We start from the raw sequence: 9548 nt of genomic DNA on the forward strand, positions 1-9548 counted from the left end.
CCTTCAAGTGTCATTTTCCCTCTCTCTCTCTCGGCCACTCTCAAACGCGTACGTAGGCAGTATAATCCTTCGATGTACTCAAAATAAACCTAAATCTAATCTAATCGAACTTAAATAAACCTAAATCTAATCCAACGTAGATCGATCTAAATCTAACCTTATCTTAAACGATAAAAAGAGGGAAATGGTATAACCTTTCTATCACCCAAGTGTGGTAGATTGGTTATTCCATTTCTCTCTTCAATAACAGATAAATAACGTAAATGAACCTAAATCTAATCTAATATAACGTAAATCTAAATCTAAAGTAAATAAACCTAAATCTAATGTAATATAACGTAAATCTAAATCTAACGTAAATAAACCTAAATCTAATCACCGTAAATCTAACTAAAAATAAACCTAAATTTAATCTAATTTAACGTAAGTCTACATCTAACCTAATCTTTAATGTCTTTTGGGATAGTTTCCTACGATGTTAAAACTCTCTTCTTCTTGTGTGTGTGTGTGTGGGTGTGTGTGTGCCAATAAAAAGAGAAAACTAGTATAACCTTTCTATCACCCAAGTGGGGTAGATTGGTTATGTCATTTCCCTCTTAAATAACACGTTTTGAGTTCAACTCCTCGTCGGCTAGATCTTTAGGTCTCTTTAATTAGTTTCCTACGATGTTATATTAAACTCGCTTCTTCTCGGGTGTGTGGGTGTGGGTGTGTGTGCCCGCAAATAAAAAAAAGGAGGAAAATTATATAAATTTTCTATCACCGAAGTGTGATAGATTGGTTATGCCATTTCCCTCATGAATAACAGGTCTTGAGTTCAACTCCTGTCGACTAGATCTTTAAGGTCTCTTGGGATAGTTTCCTACGGGGTGGATCCATGAATAGGTGGCCCGGTTTTAACCAGTTGAAAGTTTCTTTTGGAGGCTTAAATTTTAGGGGGTATGAAACTGTTGTTATGGGCAGGAATTTTTTGAATTAAATAATCGTGTGGAGGATACAAAATCTTAAAAATCATGTGGAGGATTCAAAAAACACGTGTGGAGCCCACGTCAGAATGAATGTTCAGTCAAATGTTTTCATGACTGTGACTTCTCTGTATCTTTGTGCCTTTCTCTTTCTGCGCCTTTCTCAGCTCACTCTACAGCCCCCTATGCACGCTAATTATCCTTCGCTATGGATAGCAACCTAAGAAAGAGCCCAAGAAATGCAGCCCGACAGGTCTCCCCCACAAAGACCCGACATTCTCCCACGAAGGTATGTCACCTCTCTCAGTCTCTCTCTCTCTCTCTGTTGTGTACGGCGGACCTGTATGTGTAGTAGAGTATTGAGGTGTGGATACATTGAGTAATGAATATGGATTTATTCCTTTCAGATACAGAAGTTACAGCCTCCTCCCAAAATCAGCCGCTTTGTTCACCCCAAGGATGTGGAGGTGCCATTAAAGGCATTCTGCACGACAAAGGAGGATTTTCATAGGGAATATGGGTTAAGTCTTGAGGGGAAAGATGTTAGGAAGTTGACAGATGCAGATGTGCCCATATCCGACTGGATGAAAGTTTTCACGTGTCTTCCAGTGAAGGAGAAAAAAGTGCCGATAAAAACAGCTAGGCCGGATCAGTACAAGGCACTCTACCAGCTCTACAAGCAGGTGTACCAATCCAAACCACCAAACTATCTGCTGGGAGTCAAGTTTGCAAGCGGATATGTTTATTTCATATGCACAGGTCCGGTAAAGTGGGCTGGGTTTTCATATGAGGTGGTGAAGAATGTGACCAATGAAGGTCACTTAGATAGGAAAAGAGAACAATGGAAGTTAGAGACTTCCCAAGTATCCACAGGAACCCCAAGTGGTTCTGCCATCTTCTTAGTAAATACCCCATCCGGAAGTACACCAGTCGGAAGTGGACTTTTTGCGACCACTCAGTCTGCGTTTAGTGTTGAAGTATCCACTTCCTTGGAAGAACTTCTTGTTGAGGTTAGAAAATCTCATGACAATGTATCAACTGAGTGTCAGAAGGCTAAGGATCCAGTGGTCAAATCTGTTGCTGATGTGCACCATTGCGAGGGTGCCCTTGACACCATCTGAATGCACTTCCCAGACGATGCCAATGTACCAACAAGCTTGCTTGACAGCCTCCAAGAAAAATTTGACCAAGCAAAATCCACCCTACAGCAGGCACAGGTAAGCTTTTAACTCCATCTGATTGTAGTATAATACCTACAAAGTACCATAAGGTATGATTTTTCATACCGATAGGATTATATCATATTCGGTAAGGGTAGATGACAATATCGTTAGGATGTTATCATACCGGTAGGATTATACCCTAACGGTATGATTACATCCTACCGGTAGGATGTTATCTTACCGATAGGATTTAGGGTATAATCCTACCGGTATGATAACATCCTACTGGTATGGTTACATCCGACCGGTATGGTTAGATCCAACCTGTATGATAAAATCCAACCGGTTTGATGTTATGCTTCCGGTATAATGTTATCCTACCGGTATGATGTTATACTATCAAACATAATAACATTATACCGGTGGGATAACATCATATCGGCAGGATGTAATCATACCGGTATCATAACATCATTATATCGATTTTCAAGCATTCATACCGATTTTATACCTGTTTGACATTGTTTGATAACAGAGGTCTCTTGGCTATAGGAAGAATTATCCAAATGCTTGGACCGTTAGGAAACCTTTGGTATCTATGTCACGTTTGTGACAAACATGATTAGTCAACCAATGCTACCTAAAACCATAGTCTTGCGTGCACGAGTTTCAGCTCCTGGACATAGTGTTGTTCTCATTGATGTGTGCAATGCTTGTGGTGTAAAAATTCATGATCACAATCGCTCAAGCCATGTTGTTATATTGCCTTGTTCACATGCATACCATGCATTCTGCTATGCTCACTTGGCTGAGAAAGGAAAGTGCATGCTTAAGGATTTCCCCGGAGTTATTTATGCAGAAGAACAATCCCTTCTAAAGAAGAAGCCAGTTGAACCATGCCCAAAAACAGGTGAGAAAATTGTTTCAATGGGTAATCAGGTGGTTGATTTTTGTCTTCTCTGATGTTTTTTCAGATGGTTGATTTTTGTCTTCTCTGATGTTTTTTCAGAGTCAAGCTGCTTCAGAACTTCTGTCGATAAAGACACAGGGAACGATGCAGTGACACCTGCATACAAGACACCTGTGGAGGTATTGCTTGATGAAAATGTCCCTGGTAATGCTGAGAAACCTGTTTCGGAAACAACAGAAGAAGAACAAAACTTTCAGGTAAAGGAGCAGAGTACGACTGGTGCTAAAGGGAAAACCCAGAATGAGGAAGACGATGTGTTTCTAGACACTGGCATGCGGGTGACAAGATCAAAGACCCCGAGAAAACGAGGCCAACGTGGCAAGAGTAAGTTTTTTCATTGATTATGGCTCTAATAAGTGATCTTTTGCTGCACAGCTTTCTAAAGCTGATGGTCGTGTAGATGTCAGGCTAGAGGGAAGTCCCGAGGAGACCCTTGCTCAGCATATAAGAAAGGCAAAAAGAAAAAAAATCGAGAAGACTGGAGATGAGAAGCCTGAAATGGAGCAAAAAACCAAGGAAGAGGAAGAGACCCGGGGGCAGCCAGAAGAGGAGATGGGCATTGAAGACACTAAGGAGATGCAGAATACCGGCACAAGTTCTGACCCTAAACCTAGAGCCTTCAAAAGATTATAGTTTGCCCCCCTATGTTTCGTTTTATGTAACCACTTCTGAAATTAATATAACTTTCTTTCCCATTCGACGTCTCTTTCATCTTGTGCCTAATTTTTGAACATTGTGTGTTTTTATTGTATGATTTCAATCTATAGATATGTCCTAATTGCATATTTAAATTTGAGTCTTGTGTAATTTTGCATCTGCAGATATGTTTTCAATTGAAGAATGGCGCCTTGCAGATAGGTTCAGGGCTGACAAGCAGAATGGCAGGGCTGACATGCGTGCAATATGGAATTGCGTGTTGTCTCCTGCAGTGCTCGTGTTTCCTCTATGGTATAGACTAATCAAAAGAATCCCATTGATATGGCCAAGGCCACCACCTCCATTGAGCGTCCAGCGTAGGGTTCTCATTTTGGACCTTAATGGATTACTGATCAAGAAATTTGATGGAAAATATGGTGAAGAATTGCCCCACTGGCCAGAAATGCGGTATGTTGTTGAAGGGGATACATAGTTTTGGGTAAGGCCCGATGCAGAAGTGTTTCTGAATTTTTGTTTCAGATGGTTTGAAGTGTGGATATGGAGCTACTGCGAGTTTGAGAAGCTCAAATGCACGCTAGCGACAGTGTTCCCTGACCACCACAAAAGATTCAATAGAGTGGTAAGTCAACCGCAGTGCACAAGGGCCCCTTTTAAATTGGGTGCGACAGATAAACTGGTGTTCCACAAGAATCTCGAAAATTTTCCTGACCTACCACCTGACACACTTATCTTTGATGATTCTCGATATAAGCTAATGTTTAATCCATTGGGGTCCTTTCTTGTTTTTCCCAAGCTCGAAAAACAGTCTAAAGAAGTGCGCGCCTGTTTTCTGTCAACCACTGTCATAAACTGGTTGGCACAGTGGTTGTACTCTAAGGACAGAATTGAGTATACAAAGAGGGTTGTAATTTGTGCAGATGGACAACATGATGACACCTATCTGCGTCGTTTTTATTGGAAATGGCGGATTGACTTTTTCAGGAAGAAAGGAACATATTTTTTATATAAAAATAAAGCTTCATAAAGTCTGTGAAGTGGGCGACTTTTGTTGATGTATTTTTTTGTCGATGGATGTAAATGGAGAATTACTTAGCCTTCTTGTCAATCAATGTAACAAAATTCATGTATAATACATTTACAAGCAATTTGTACGGAAATACGTTGTATTCTATATTTGAAGTATCTTACAAATAAAAGGAGAGAGAGAGAGAGAGAGAGAGAGAGAGAGAGTCTGATAACGGTATTATATTGGGCAGTGATGACTGGTATGATACTGATAAGTGAGAGAGAGAGAGAGAGAGAGAGAGAGAGAGAGTCGGATACAAAGAAGTGACTTGTATGATACCGGTATGATTCTTTCAAGTGACTGGTATGATACCGGTATGATACTGAGAAGTGACCAGTATGATATTGAGAAGTGACACACACACACACACACACACACACACACACACACACAGAGAGAGAAAGAGAGAGTCTTATACTGAGAAGTGACTAGTATGATACCGGTATGATACTGTGAAGTGACTAATATGATACCGGTATGATACTGAGGAGTGACCGGTATGATACTTAGAAGTGACAAAGAGAGAGAGAGAGAGAGAGAGAGAGAGAGAGAGAGAGAGAGAGAGAGAGAGAGAGAGAGAGAGAGAGAGAGAGAGGGAGAGGGACTGGTATGATACCGGTATGATACTGTGGAGTGACCGGTATGATAATGAGAAGTGACAGAGAGAGAAAGAGAGAGAGAGAGAGAGAGAGAGAGAGAGAGAGAGAGAGAGGGACTGGTATGATACCGGTATGATACTGAGCAGTTACTGGTATGATACCAGTATGATACTGAGAAGTGACTGGTATGATACTAAGAAATGACAAAGAGAGAGAGAGAGAGAGAGAGAGAGAGACAAAGAGAGAGAGAGGGGGACTTGTATAATACCGGTATCATACTGAGGAGTGACTGGTATGATAGCCGTATGATACTGAGAAGTGATTGGTATGATCTTTAGAAATGACAGAGAGAGAGAGAGAAAGAGAGAGAGAGAGAGAGAGAGAGAGAGAGAGGGAATGTATGATATGGGTATGATACTGGGAAATGACTGGTATGATACCGTATCATACCGGTATGATACTGGGAATTGACTGGTATGATACCGGTATGATACTGAGAAGTGACTGGTATGATACAGAAATGATACTGAGAAGTGACAAAGAGAGAGAGAGAGAGATAGAGAGAGAGAGGGAATGTATGATATGGGTATGATACTGGGAAATGACTGGTATGATACCGTATCATACCAGTATGATACTGGGAATTGACTGGTATGATACAGAAATGATACTGAGAAGTGTCAAAGAGAGAGAGAGATAGAGAGAGAGGGAATGTATGATATGGGTATGATACTGGGAAATGACTGGTATGATACCGTATCATACCGGTATGATACTGGGAATTGACTGGTATGATACCGGTATGATACTGAGAAGTGACTGGTATGATACAGAAATGATACTGAGAAGTGACAGAGAGAGAGAGAGAGAGAGAGAGAGAGAGAGAGAGAGAGAGAGAGAGAGAGAGAGAGAGAGGGAGAGGGAGATGGTTCAGTTTACACTTAAAGGCAGATATACACAAAATTATGCATTATGCATTTCTTAAGATGGTTACAGCTCTAAAAAGCATACTATTGTAGATAGACTCATTGACATCAAGTGATATTGTATATAGTTTTGAGTTGCTGGGATGGGGTATCATGGGGATTTTGATTGCCCGAACAAGAAGTGAATATATGAACACCTCTGGCTTTTTGTCCAAAAGCTCGTAGGTCTGCTCATTTATCATACGATAGTAAAACCCTTTCATATCATAGGATCCTCGCCCAATGATATTGCCCCAGTCATCTTCAGTGTCTGAATGAAACTCCTGATTAGCTGCAGTGCATTTCACTGTATAGAAATCCACTTTTTCTTCACTGTCATTTGGTGCAGGAACAACAAAATTATCACCAACAATAAGAGCTTGACTGAGGGTGTCATAGTGTCCTTCATACGTTGCATCCTCATTTATTTTGTCGTCATCGTCTTCCCCTTCCTCTATAGGCTCCAAAATAAGGTATGTTCAGAAAGGAACGTGTGACTTGCTCACACATCTCCTCCACTTTTCCTGTTTACATGCACTACAGAAACAAGACAGTGAACGTGTTCTCAAAGCAGTTGTATCATGCTTTGAATATGAAGAAATAGAGTGCATTGAGCGGGTATTTTTTATAGCCTTCACATCCCAATTTTTTCCCCTTTCGACATCTCCCAATTCAATCACCCAAAAAATCGTGCTTACATAACGGGCTTGGGATGCATAGGTGGCTGTAGCACCATCTGACAAGGTCTGTCTCAATAATGCCACAACATCTGCAACACATTCTATCTTTGGGCAGTTTGGTTGCAATTGGTATTGAGTTAAAGACCTTTTTATCACTGCTCCCGCACCGTCGTGTTCTCCCTTACCATGGCCGGATCCAAAAAAGTTCCAAGACATTTTCCATCCCATAAAAACACTGTATCTGCAATTTATTCAATGGATAGAAGAAGATTAATATACTCTTGGCATGATAAAATTACCAAAAAAAACACGTATTATAATATTACTGATGTTAGACAAGCATTTTATTACAACTTTAATTCCAATATTATAGGTATCTATATTAAAACCACCTTCAGATAATGTTTGTTAGAACATGGTATACTTGGCAAGGAAATAGAATGGTTTTCTTGCTTTGAATTGTGAAGCTGCTCCATCAGACCATACCCAATGACGCCTTATGTTTAGACCAAATTGCTTTAGCCATTCCGCATGTTTCAGAAAATAGTGTTGAACAAAATGTGTGTCATGTTGCTTGTCATCTGAAATGAAGAAGTGAATTGTCTTGTGGATGTCACCTGCATAATATAAAAATCAAAAATTATTGAAGGCTTAATACAAAAGAAATAATACCGATCTAGGGTGATGTCGTTACCTGCAATTCGGAAATATGTTATGTGCACAAAAATAGTTACTTGATTTGAATACCAGTGCATGGACTGAATCTCATTTTGTTCTTTGAAACTATAATTTTCAGCAAAGTCAACAACTGACACAACAACATCTTCTGGAAAGCTTTGTATACATTCCTTATATTGTTTTGCTTGCCATCTATACACAAAATTATGCATTATGTAATTCTTAAGATGGTCTTTGAACATGACTGAGAGATCCTGGCATGATATTTCCTTATGCGACAAGACTTTCCTTTTCTTCTTCAGACCGTCACGTGCAGTTCCTACTTCTAGGTCCTCAAAAATCTTCACCACAATCTTGTTAGCAATAAATGCAGCCTCTGCAGCACAAAAGCCTAACTTATATGGACCACACCTTTTACATTGACCACTCAAGCAGGCAAGGGCATGGAAGGTGGACGTATCTGATTTTGGACACAGTATAGAGTCCAATAAGGCTGTTACACTCTTGATAGGGTTTTTTGGTGCCTTGCATTCACCATTGTCTTTGCATATGTTGCATTGACATTGGCAAGCTTTTCCATGCAGAGCGAATACAGAACTTAACATGTGATTTATGGAATCCTTTAGGAAGGACATTTGAACATGTGAAATGCAGCAGCAAGTATATCGGTCTCTCAATTTCCGCACAAAATATGGATTCATATACTCAAACACCCGCTGCCTTATTACAATTTCAGGGTATTGTTCTTTGAAGTTGAGAAAGAGCTCCACCTACAATGAAAGACATATATGGTTAAAGAACATTGAAGAAAACTGCAAGTTTTTATTATCTTTGAGGAAAACTGTTACATTACTATAAACTAGTATTTTTATTTCAAACCACTATGTTTTTTCACTTAATTGGTTAGGTAAACCAGTATATATGGACACATGTCCTTGGTACGTACCAGTGGTATATAAGTGTCAACCAGTGCAAATGTTCTTACTACTGATGTAAACCAGTCTTTTCATTTATAACCGGTATGTTATTTACCTAACTAGTACAAGTGAGCACTTAACTACGATGTATACCAGTGAGAAATAAGTGTTAATAAGAATGAACACATGCCCTTGGTATGTACCAGTGGTATATAAGTGTCAACCAGTTCAAATGTTCTTACTGCTGATGTAAACTAGTCTTTTCATTTATAACCGGTATGTTATTTACCTAACCAATACATGTGAGCACTTACCCATGATGTGTACCAGTGAAAAATAAGGGTTAAAAAAATGAACACATGTCCTTGGTACGTACCAGTGGTATATAAGTGTCAACCAGTTCAAATGTTCTGACTGCTGATGTAAACCAGTCTTTTCATTTAAAACCGGTATGTTATTTACCTAACTAGTACATGTGAGCACTTAACCACGATGTATACCAATAAGAAATAAGTGTTAAAGAAAATGAACACATGTCATTAGTACGTACCAGTGGTATATAAGTGTCAACCAGTTCAAATGTTCTTACTGCTGATGTAAACTAGTCTTTTCATTTAAAACCGGTATGTTATTTACCTAACCAGTGCATGTGAGCACTTAATCACGATGTATACCAGTGAGAAACAAAAAAATTTACTGGATATGTAAACCAATATTTTCCTTTCAAACAGATATGTTTTTTACCTATCTGACATGACAAACAGTACATGTGAACACTTGACGAGTACATGTGAACACTTAACCACTATGTATACCAGTGAGAAATAAGTGTTCAAAGATTTTTACTGGTTATGTAAACCAGTTTTTTACCTAACCAGTTTATACATA

Source organism: Adiantum capillus-veneris, chromosome 27 (genome assembly GCF_014529385.1).
Source record: "Adiantum capillus-veneris isolate H3 chromosome 27, ASM1452938v2, whole genome shotgun sequence".
Lineage (NCBI taxonomy): Eukaryota > Viridiplantae > Streptophyta > Polypodiopsida > Polypodiales > Pteridaceae > Adiantum > Adiantum capillus-veneris.